Source organism: Homarus americanus, unplaced genomic scaffold, assembly GCF_018991925.1.
Source record: "Homarus americanus isolate GMGI-L3 unplaced genomic scaffold, GMGI_Hamer_2.0 scaffold12584, whole genome shotgun sequence".
Classification (NCBI taxonomy): Eukaryota; Metazoa; Arthropoda; class Malacostraca; order Decapoda; family Nephropidae; genus Homarus; species Homarus americanus.
In genome coordinates this window covers 1-12,711 of record NW_024716566.1, presented here as the reverse complement: position 1 = coordinate 12,711, position 12,711 = coordinate 1, and the positions used below count along the sequence as shown (strand labels likewise).

The following is a 12,711-nucleotide window of genomic DNA, read 5'->3' as shown; positions in this document are numbered from 1 at the left end:
GCAATTTCACCATGAACATCAGATTCTGTGATGTTCATATATGAAAAGGGGGTGACTTCAGCCACAGTTAACAATTACTGGCATCTCTAGGGATGACGTCAATGATACCTCATTCTTAAAGTAGATTCTACCCTGACTTATATTGACAATTTCACTAACAGTAAATACAATAGAAGCTTTCAACATCAGTCACAAAGGATCTTGAACGCTTCATCTGTAATCAGACATCTCTAAGTTGACGCAAAGTAAGGGTGTTCTCTCACCACTTCAAATTTCATGAACACCCTGTGCGGTATTTTGGAATACCTGAGTCTCTCCGGAGGACTCCGTTCTCCCGAAGTGGTTAGAGAACAAATATTTCAAGTAGGGAACTCAAAAGGCTTACAGATTTCAATTCAATTTCAATATTTTTTATTTCTTGATAGAGGAAGCGGGATCCTAGTGCTGTCCCTAGGTACCCTTGGTTTGTTTGAAGTCTAGAGCAATTTTTAATAAGTGCATGAAATTAATTTTATGACAGATCTGTATTCTCCCAACCTGATTTAGATCTGTAATAGTCGGGATAATTGTTCCATCCAGGACGTTGTATATGTGAATAGATTTTTTTTTTTTTACTACATTAGATCACATACACTTGATTACGACATTGTATGATTCTTTTCAGCTAATTTGAATTAGTTTTGTGAGCCCATGTGAATGGGCTAAGAAAAAATTAATTAAGACTCATTGAGTTGTTCCCCCCCACGGAAATCTTTAGTAAAAGGCGAAAGATTTATGCGTTTTGAAGGGAAACCAGAGCTATGGTCGCAAAGTTGTTCAAGACCCCAACAAACATTAACTTAGAACATACATGGAGTTGTAGTTCCAGTCAAGAAAGACATTAAAGGTTTTATTGTCCAGTGTCTAGAAGAGTTTTAAAATAAGATTTACAAGTCCTTCGTAACACTTAAGACTACCGTGATTGGCAGTCAAAAGAGGTATTACTTAATGTGGATTTTCTTTAAGAGGATTTAATTTACATAATTCCTTTAAATCTGAACAAATATAGCAAATCAACGAGATTGATTGATTGATACGTTTATTGATACAAAAAAACATTAATACATCTCAAAGGGATGAAGTGACATAAGTCATCCTCACCCCAGTCCAGGAATGTCCCTCTCAGGACTCACATAAATCCCTAATATTTCATATAATTAGTTATAATACATAGTTATATTCTAGATGCAAAATTTCTATATTTCTTTAATATTTCATCAATTCAATTTCAATTGTTTATTCCTTGATAGAGGAAGCGGGATCCTAGTGCTGTCACTAGGTACCCCTGTACAATGACACCAGAATCATCTGGCAAGTGTGAAAAGTATATACAGTATAAATATTATAAAGGGGGCTTACTAAAGCCTAAGGAAGGAAGGATGTTCCTTTAACACATAATTAATATTATTTACAAAATATCTGGCCAGTATTGGGAGGATCATCGTGTCTCCGTCAGGGGGTCGTGGAGTGGTGGTCCAGCAGGCGTCACGGAAGCGTTGTGTGTGGGGACATCTTAGGAGGTAGTGAATAAGGGTGCGGCTGTCGGGTCTTCTGCATAACGCACAAGAGCGTTACTCAGGGGATGTGGGGATACCAATCTCCCAAGCAAAGTCATACCCAATGATGATACGGGCAGCAATCACGTCCCCCTTCCGCGACCCTTTCCCGTAGACGTACGAGAAGTCAGGAAGTTTACGGAGGACATCGTACCATGTGGGCGGGGAGTCCAGGGGGATGGCTGCTTCCCGAGCTTCTCTCTGTTTGCGGCGGATTTGGGTCCTAATCTGTAAGAGTGTTCGAGGAACAACGTAGTCAGGTGTGGCCTTGTTGCAGCCAGTCTTGGCAAGGTCATCTGCTGCCTCCTTCCCCAAGATACCGACATGACTAGGTATCCATAGGAATGTCACAGGACGGCCTTCATCCTGAAGTGTGGATGTTAACCCTCGTATTCGGAGGATGAGGTCCTTATTTTCCCCAGATCCAAATGCGATCCCGTCGAGAGCAGACCTGGAATCGCAGCAGACAAGCAACGGGCAGAAACCATCTGCTTCTTCCTCAGCGAGAAGGGCAGCAAGGAGGGCTATTAGTTCAGCCTGAGTGGAGGATGCCCCGTCAGAAACTCTGAGAGACAGTTTGATAGGCTCAGGGGCATGAGGACGGGAGATGTAGACACCAGCCCGGCCCTACCTGTCGCGGGGTCAACAGAACCATCAGTGTAGAGGACGACCCTACCTGGGGACCAGTGAGCGATCCTGGAGAGGTGGTATTTGCAGAGAATAACAGGGTTCACCTGGGATTTCGGGAGCGGTCCACCGAGGGCAATCACTTCAGGTTGAAAGTCCAGCCAGGGAGAAGGAGACGAACCAACAGCAGGGGTGACAACAATATCAGGCAGGAGGTCGTGTTCCTGAAGGGCTCGGATGAGTGACCCTCGCCACTGTCTTCTAGATGGAGGTCGGTCTCGAACAGCAGTAGTCAAGTTGGTTTGGACATAGTTGCCCCTAGGATCCCGTAGAATGGAAACGGCAGTTTTTAGGTAAAACTCCTGGACACGATCCTGTAAGGGGGAAAGACGAAGTTCGTTATATAGAGAAGTAGTGCGTGTCCACTGAGGAGCCCCAAGGATGATACGAGCAGCTTTCCTCTGGATAACTTCGAGACGGTTGACAGCAGTCCGACTAATGTTGACGAGGGCAGGGGCGGCGTAGTCGACACAGGAACGGACAAAAGACTTGTACATGGTGAGAAGTACAGGGATGCTGGCACCAAGGGAACCCCTGCACATGGTAGAGAGGGGAGCGAGACGCCGAAAACATATGTCTCGAAGATAGCGGACTTCAGGGATCTGACAGCGTGTGCGAGTTACATACACACCCAGGTATTTTGTCTCATTAACCCAGTCCAAGGGCGTTCCTGATAAGAAAAGGGGTGGAGGTACAACACGACCGTGCCACATGACTTTTGTTTTCGCAGTTGAAAGAAGGAAACCAAGTGAATCACACTCTCTGGAGACCAGATCAAGGGCTTCCTGCATGCTGAGGTAGTCAGAGGCTTGGAGGAGGACATCGTCGGCATATCCTGAGTGGACAACTTCTGTCGGCCACGGGAGTGATGCAATGGAGTGCATGAGAGTGTTAAACAAGGTGGGACTCAGGACTCCACCTTGAGGGGTGCCGAGGTTCATTTCTTGAACAGGAGACATAGAGCCTTCAACGCGAACCTGGGCCTGACGTCCAGTGAGGTAAGAGGCGATCCATTGTAGAAGTCTCCCTTTAACCCCTAACCGTGCAAGTTCAGCTAAAATGAGGGCAGGCTGAGCCGTATCAAAGGCTCCCTTGATATCAAGGAAGACGGAGACGCGGGCAGTCTGATTGCAATAAAAGGAAGCAATGGAGTGTGCTGTGCTGCGATGTTAAATGAAACCATTGAGGGAGTTGTGGAAGCCGCCTATGGTGTGAAGAAGGCGACGATGGAGTATCCTCTCCATCATCTTGCAAACACAGGAGGTAAGACTAATGGGTCGATATTTCCCAGGATCTCCCGGCTTAGGGATGGGGATAATAGTGGCATTTTTCCAGTTGGACAGGAGAACCCCATGTTCATAAGACATATTGTAGAGAGCAAGCAAGGGGCCGTTAGGAATATTAGTACAGGCGTTGGGGACGGAGTAGGTTATCTGATCATCCCCAGGAGAGGTGTCTTTTCTAGAGCGACGAGCACTGTCAAGCTCGAACTGTGTGATGGGATGATCAGTGGGGGCAGGGGAGGTAAGAGCAGCACGAACAACAGGCTCAGACGCATCGATGCAGGCCTGCACTGCCTCCTGCATTGGATCTGGAAGTGCCTCAGGGGAGGAAGCTCGTGCCCAGTCCTCCATTAAAGAGCAGGCAAGGGAGGCGGGGTCAGGGTGGGGAGGAGGCCTCCGTCGAGTACCCCGTATAGCATTAATCCGATTCCATACATAAGAGGGTGACGACTAGAACGATAGAGACCCCGTGAAGGATAGCCAGTCCGCCTCACGTATCCGACGGCGCTCCTGAGTTGCAAAGGAGCACCAATTTTTGAAGTCTTCCCAGTCCTCTGGAGACCGAGACCTCCGTATGGCAGAGTGGAGATCACGGGTTACCTGCCGGAGATGTCTCATGGCAGGGATACGATACCAGTAGTTGGTGGCACTTCTGGGGTGACGGGGAGGGCGTGGAGGGGTAGCGCGATTGACAGAGTCATACACGGCATCAACAAAATCAGCGCTGTAAGAGTCAAGGGACTGAGGGACAACATAGGAATCCGCCCAGGTAGAAAGGTATTGGGTAAAGGGAGGAACAGCATCTTGTGTGAGACGAAGGCGAGGGGATCGATAAGGAGTTGATGTCGGGGCAGAGAAGGAGAGCCTGAGATGGGTAGTAACGGCAAGATGGTCACTATACAGAGCAGGCTCGGTGCAGACAGTAGGATGAAAGGAAGTATGACCGTTCAATAGTAAGCCAACATCAAGGAAACTATGGGGGAGGCGAGTAGGATCGTCAGGACAAAGAAAGCGAACATCATCATCCCCATTAAGAAACTGTGAGAGATGTGATCCATTAAGGGTACATGGAGTGGGATGATCCGGAGTAAGAGTGGGATGGCGGGCATTAAAGTCGCCAAGAACAATAGTGGGAACCCCATCATGGAGGTCGTGAAGAACCTGGGGGTCCAGAGAATCACTCTTGAAATGAACATTGACTACACGAAGGGTCCAGTCACCAAGAGTAAGGGAGACAGAAAGTAATTCAGACGAGGGTCCATGTGAGTCAGGTGAAGGGAGACGAACAGATGGAATGGTGTTACGCACAAGGGTGAGGAGGCCACGAGCCTGCCCACCGTACCGAGGCAGGGTGTAAACAGTATAGCCAGAGAGGCGGAGTGGAGTAACATCGTCTGTGATGGTTTCCTGAAGTAGAGCAACATCTACTTGATGGGAGAGCACAAACTGGGCGAGGTCTGTCCGGCGAGGTCTAAGTCCCTGGATGTTCCATTGTAAGAAGAGGAGGGAACGGCCTCCGGTGTGAGATGAGTCGGAGGGGCTAGACAGGGTTCCAGAGGAGGTACCAAATTCTGTTGAGAGAAATGGAGAGGGGGGAGTGGGAGAGCGAGGGATGGATCCTCCATCTCGGGAGATGGAAGGAGGCGGGTCATCAGGGCTTGCAAAGTGCGCCCCTGTTGGGTCAGGGTGTCCAGAATGAGTTGTTGTTGCTTCTGCAATGTCGCAATTGTTTTCACAAACAAGTCGAGTTGGGCTGAGAGAAGGTTGATTTGCTTGGAGTGGCGATCCAGACGGAGAGTGATTGTTTCCATAGAACCAACTTGGTGTGCCTGTGCATGAGCTGGAGGTGGCGGCGAGGATTGCCGAGGGCCCGACTGGGCATGTGGTGGTGGTAGCGACGGAGAGGGGCGGTGAGGGTTCAGTTGAGTAAGAGGTGGTGGTGCTGGTGAGAGACAGCGGGGGTCCGGGTGGGCAGGAGATGGTGGTGACTGTGTGGCAGGGCCGGCAACGACCTTGTTCCAAGAACGGTAGGGAGAGGGAGGGAGGGGAGAAAGGATGGGTGGTAGGGGTGATGGAGGGGGTGGTAGAGGAGAGGGGATCAATGGGAAATCCTTGGTGGATGGAAGAGGCGGTGGTGGATAGGATTGAGGTTTGGTTGACAGGGGCTTCGTCAGAGACGAGGGCGGTGGTACAAGGTAAGTTTTCCCCGGGCGAGTGCCAGGACGCTGTGGGCAATTGGCATTCCAGGCGTGGTGACTGCCATGGCAATTGACGCACCGTGGAATAACTGGGATTTTGTTCTGAATTTTCGATTTGCATTCCACTGTGTCGTGAGGACCTGCACAGAAACCGCAGGCGACCAACCTCGTGCACTCCCAGGTGCGGTGTTTCCACGATTGGCAACGACCACAGATTTTCGGGGTTCCGATAAATCGGTCGAGAGGACAGTTGTGAATTGGTCCTACATTCACCTTCGGGGGGAGGGGGCCCACCCACCAGCCGATGAATTCGTTGGATGGATGTTTGGAGACCGGGTTGATGCGGCGCTCCATGTCCAGTAGTTGTGGGAGAAGAGGGCGAAGATCGTCGATAGGGATCTCCCAGGGTACGTGGCGAACCATTACCTTGGTACGACGAGTTTCTGGGGTGATGATGGTGAACTTCAGCATCACCTCCCCCTGGGGAGCAGGAAAGCCCACCTGAGTGAGCAGGCGTACCGTCTCGTCCATTTGTGTGGTGACTATCACGGCTGTGGGACCTCGGCGGAGGCGGTCATTTAGAGTCCACCAGTGGCAGGAAGAACCCCAGGTCATCCATGCCAGGAGAGGCAGACAGTCCAGGGCGGGGCAGGCAGGGGGATCTCAAGGCTCACTTGGGGACCCCGATGACAGGAGTCCACCCTCTACAGCCCCAGAAGGGGTGCAAGGGGGAGCCGTGGCCCCTGCTGGAGACCCTGACTTCTGAGGTTTCTGCTTCTTCTTTGGCGTGTCTTCAAGAAGAAAGTCGTCAGCATCACTGTCACCTACTGCCGCCGTTTCCAACGAACGGGAGCGTTTAACGGCGGGCATAGGGCACGTTGGCAACACTGCAGTCAGGTGGAGTGGTAATGACGTCACTGCTACGTCACACTATCACATTGCGCATGCGCAAACTTGAAAAACTTTGCTCAGAGGGATCGGGTGGTAGGACCAGATGTTTTATCCCCAAAAAATGACCAAGTCCAAAAGTATTTAAAAAATATGCCACTGTGCTGATAACTGGGTCTTACTATAGTTGTCTGCACAGGCTGGGATTGGTAGACACGCTGAATTCGTCAGAAATACGAATTTTAAGGAGCAGTCTCTTACAGCCTTTGTTGACACTACGCACGCATGCGCGTTGATGCTTATTGTATTTACTAATTTTCTACATGAACCAATAATGTGTCCAAAGACTGGACTCCCACTGTTCATCAAAACCAAAGCTGCCCTACTATCAACAAAAAAATATGCATCTTTATACCTCTTTACAACATTTTCCAATCCTACTAACATTGCATATAACTCAGCTTGTGTTGACGAAATAAAACTGCTCAACCGAAGTCCAATTTTGATGTCATCATTTCCTTGTTCTGTGTACTGTCTTATAAGGATCCCACACCCTGCCCTGCCACTTGACATAACTGAACCGTCACAATATACATGCAATGTGTTTATTTTAGGCAAATTACTAATCTTATTCCCATATAAAGCCCTTAACTGTCCTGGTTCATGTAATGATTTCTTCATTGTGAGAGGCACTATGTCTAACTCTACTTCTCGTTCTTCCCAGGGTGGATTCTTACAACTCTTCTGAACAGCTGTATACCAGTCTGCCAGATTACATTTTTTAATAATATTTACTAATCCATTCATGTATCCTCTCTTGCCTTGCCTGCAGAAGGTCCTTTTATCTTTTAAACCATCATTTATATCTTGTACAAATTTACCCCCACTGTTCCCTCTCATTAATCGAACTGCTGCAACTGTATTAATTTCATTGACCCTCTGTGAAATGCTCTGTAACCCTAGTTCCATTTTCATTATCTCAATCATTGCATTCTTTTGACACCCTAAAATTATTCTCATTGCTTCATTTTGCATGATCTCAAGCTTCCGGAGCCTTCCTTCACCAGTACAAGAGAGGACAGGTGCTGCATAGTCTATAAGTGATCTGATGGTAGAAATATACATCATTCTCAGTATGGGTACCCCAGCACCTTTACCACAACATGCTAGTGCCTTCAAGGGCTGTAATCTTGCTCTACATTGAGTGAGGACATGATATATTTCTGCCTCTTTACTTTCACTAGTAAAGCCAATATACATTCCTAAATATTTATACTTTGACACTTTCTCTACAATTTTTCCATTTAGAAAAACGGATTCAGTTCCTCTTCCTTTACATTCACACTTGGTTTTTTCTTCATTGATAACTAAGCCCATGTTTTGAGAAAGAACACTAAAATTATTTAATGCAATCTGCAAATTTTTTACAGAGTTTCCTTGAAATAAGATGTCATCTGCATAAATGATGGTTACAACTCCTTTGGGATATTTGTGTGAGGCTATCTTGTTCATTAACACATTAAATAACATTGGACTCAATACTCCCCCTTAGGGAGTGCCTAGTTCAAGTGCTCTTTCCTCAGACAAACATCCCTGATACCATACACAGATTCTCCTTCCATGCAAGTAGTCACCTATCCAGTGTAACAACTTTCCTGATACCCCTAGAGCAGCCAGTTCATTCATAACTACTTCACTGTGAGCTTTATCAAATGCTCCTTGTAAATCCACAAAAACTCTACATCTGTCTGCATCATTTGATAAACATTTTATAACACAGTCTGAAGTACATTTCCCTTCCAAAAAACCAAATAAATTACAAGATAGATTTTCCCCGACAATATATACAAGCCTATTTAATAATACTCTCTCCATCATCTTGGAAAAACAAGATGTTAAAGACACTGGCCTGTATCCACCAGTTGCCTTAGGGAAAGGAATAACTATCGCTTTCTTCCATTCTGTTGGTAATCTACCCTCTGTATAACTCATGTTGAATAAATCTAATAATGGACTATTTTTCATACCAACTAAGCAGTTCAAAATTTCATAAGTCACACCATCTTCGCCTGGTGCTGTAGATTTTCCTTTTTTAACAGCATTTAATAACTCATCTTGAATAATATCTACACATGTTACATCACAAATATTTAGAGCTGATGAAATAAATCTTCTTCTTTTTTGCCTCATCTGTCTTCTGTCTGTTGGGGAAGACCTTTAACTCTTTGTTGTATTTCTCTTCTGGTGTTAATTTTATTAATATCCTGCCATATTTCTTTGAGATTTTTAATCTCCCCAATGTGCTGTGCAAAGTCTTGCCAATATTTCTCCCTTGCCTCCTTCCTAGCCTGCCCACATATTTTGGCTATATCCATGAAGATTTCCCGATCTTCTTCTCTTCTACCATTCTTTACCCAATCTTTATGTGCTGCCCTTAACATTTGTGTCCATCCCTTCAACATTTTGTCATTGGTATAGCAGTGTTTGCTGGCCCCATGTGTCTTATCAATTATCTTTTTCTGTGTTGACTTAGTTAAATATCTTTCTATCTCCCCAACTAAGTCATTATAAAAGCTATCCATACAGACAGGTGTATAATTTCCGTACCATTTCTCTATATTTTGGGTAAACACTTCTGTGTCAGCCTTGTTTAGTTTCAATCTCTACCTCCTATATCTCACCTGTCTCTTCCCTAATGGTAATTGAACATACAAAACAAAATGGTCACTCACTAGCTCCCTTATTATCTCACATTCTCCCTGGACTCCCTGACTGCTTATCATGCAAGCATAGTCTAACCTTCCTCCATTAATATGAGTCACTTCCTCATTTCCTAACAAGTAAGCATCAGGGTGATCTTGTAAAAAATTGCCAAAATTTTATACCATTACTATTAATTCTCCCCATTGTTTCGAGTCTTGGATATCGAGCATTAATATCTCCTACAGCCAAAGTTGAGTCCAAAAACATGCAATCTGGTAAGAAGTTGAGGTCAAAACAGCCTCCAGAAATATACAAATTTGCTATGTTCAATTCTCCTTCCTTCAAATATAACTTTATACAGACACTTTCTTTTCCTTGTACTGTACTCGGGCTTCCAACTAGTTCTGCCGGTATTGAATTCTTAATGTATGTTGAGACCCCTCTTATACCTTCACACGAATAGAGATGAAATCCCTTATATCCAGACAGTTTATGCAGGTCACCTTTCCTGTCCCCAGTCTCTTGAATGCATCATCTTGAGGGCATGTGACTTCTTCTATTGGACCATACCTTAGGCTACATCTGTCCATGATTCTAATATTTACCACATTTCCTTTTTCAATCAGTTCTTTGCAATCCTCCTGCACAGATTCCCATTTCCTCAAAAGTTTTTCTTTATCAGCATCGTTACACTTTACCAACACATTTTTAAAGCTTTCAGTTGTTGCTCCCTGCACTACACAATCCTTTATTTTCCTCTCCTTCCCTTTAATACTTATTTTAAGCACTGAATTTTTCAAAAGCTTGAGCTCTTCACTTTCCTCTTTCCCTTCTAATTCTATATTATTCACAGCTTTGTTTCCCTTTCTTTATTTATCACTGTATCAAGTCTTTTTTCTATCACATCTATTTTCTGACCTAACTTTTGCAAAAGCTGAAACATCTTACGCATCACTTCTCCCAGAATTTCTTGCACAGTTTTATCACTAACCTGGAGGGCTGCACCACTACTCTCACTTGCTACTTGTTTATTACTCTGTTTGTTCCTGGCATCAACAACTCTTCCGGCCGCAAGCGCAGTCCTTATCTTCATACCAGGCATTCTCAGGGATCACTGTCTCCACTGTCTGTGTGTTCTCCTGCTGTCTTGTCACTGTCAAACCACAGCGTACTTCTTCAGTGTTCTCTGAATAATTCCTTTGTTGGTCACTTCTCATACGTGGCCTCATCTCGCATGCAATTGAACTAGCATTGTCAGTTTTACCACAATTACAACAACAAGGCTTCACTTTCTCTCCTGCATTGATCTTGTCCTTACAGTTGCTAGATTCGTGCTTCTCCCACAGAATCTACAACGTGGGTCCAGTTGACAGCTCCAGGCCTTATGTCCCCATCTGCAACACTTGAGACACATTATTGGTCCCTCCACATATAGTGCCACCTTCCTATACCCTGCTCCTGTGATGAACACTTTCTCTGGAACCTTTCCTCTCATTAGAGCAATAACCTGACTTCTCTCTTCGCCCCTTATTAAATGCCTCTTGACCCAAACAAATCTTTCGTCATCCAATAAGTATTCTGGATCTAGTATTACAGGGTACCTGAAGATTATAACCTTTGTAAGTAGTATGTCGCTCTCCTCTGGCAAAACCATCAGTAATCCCTTGTACCCAACAGTTGTCAACATTTCCACAGCCTCCATGGTCCCCACTGTAAGATAAGGCTTGTGTGTGCCTTCTTTCAAAAGAGGCTCAAAGCTGCGATGCTCCCGTCCTAGTTGTACTGCCCATTTTAAATTTTCAAGGAAGGTCATCGGGCATGACTGTGGAAAAATTAATCTCTTCCTGACACGACCAACATTACCTTGTGTGTGTTCTTGTCTGCTTCCTTCAAATTCCATACTTCGCTCTGTTCTTGATCCATTCTCCACTATCTCCTTTCTGTTATTTCCATTATTATTACCACCCACACACGTTTTTTGTCCTAGATTTGTTGTCTCTTCTCCTCTCTCACTTCTCCGCTTTCACTATCCTCTTGCCAGCTTGTCTCCCTCTTCCTTTTAGAATTTTTTTTTCACTACCTCTTGTTGTAGCTGTATTTTCTCACTTTCGCACTTCCCTTGTGCTTCATCACTCATATTAGACTCATCACTACTCAACTCAAGGTCTTCAAGAACTTCGTCCAATACTATCTTTTCTTTACTCTTCCATGTAGAGTTCTTAAGCAATAATTCACTTTCCATGGAGCAATGTTGACATCCCACAACAGCCAGCCAGGAGTGATGGGACCCCGAGCAGTTATTTTCGTCTGGTAAACAGTAAGTTCCCAACACCAAAGTGTTTGACGATGCTTATCTTATCCTCAGGTTCTTATACACAAGTAGGTAAGTCTATATATCCTTCAGATAATGTAATAGGCTCGAAAACATCCCAAATTTGGGAGCTAGCAAACACAGCTGTGTTTACCAGTGCCAGCCACCCAACGTGTGCGACGTGATTGTGTATCAGTTGCGGTGTCCGCCTCAGGACCTCCCACTCACGGTGTGTATGCTCCTGTAGCTGCACCCTGGTTCTCTCTTCAGCTGGCTCCCACACGTTCACAATATTGCCCCAAACGTTCTCTATCGGGTTCATGTCACAACCTTTACTTGGCCAATCTAAAACTTGCACATTTCTTTGTTCTGCTAACCACCGCGTTACAATCCGTGCGGTATGGATAGGACACCTATCGTGCATGAAAATGATGTTTTCCGGAAACGGGAAAGCATATGCACGCACCGAGGGAAGCATAACTTCTTCGAGTATTTCTAAATGCTGTTCAGCTGTGAATCTTCCTACTATGTCAGTCAGCTCTCCAACTCCGTGCAAATATATCCATCCCCAAACATTGCAAGTCACATGGCTACTCGCTGCTTCCTCATAAATATGCTGTCTAGCATATCGGGTGTTGTTCCTCCTCCAGCAATGCAACCTTCCGTGAGAGGTAGATGAGAAAGTTTTTTCGTCAGTGAATATTATTCTTCCCCAGAAATCTAAGCCTTCTTCAGCATACCGTCGAGCAAACTGCAACCTGCCCTCGCGATGTCGCTTATTTAACTTCTCCTTGGAGGCGGGATTTCTATGGTGAATGCCTCCTTCGTGAAGTCTTCGCCTGATTGTTAAAGGGGAAATATTTAATTGTAGATCCTCTCTTATTGAAAATGAAGTCTTGAAGGGGTTGGCCTCAGCGAAATTCCGGATGGCTTCAACTTGTGCAAGTGTTGTTCTGCGCGGCATTCTCGTCCTGTGGTGGTTGGTCCTTTAAACTTCCCTCCTCTTCCCATCGCTTAATCCAATAATATACAGTTGACCGAGAAAA

The 12,711-nt window shown here is 45.4% G+C and overlaps 1 non-coding gene across 1 annotated transcript; it reads right to left on the bottom strand.

The window, feature by feature from the left end:
* Positions 1-685: 685 nt before the first annotated feature.
* Positions 686-801, bottom strand: LOC121858166. Its single transcript, XR_006087368.1, has one exon. It is a non-coding gene; the product is annotated as a U5 spliceosomal RNA (small nuclear RNA).
* Positions 802-12,711: the final 11,910 nt, after the last annotated feature.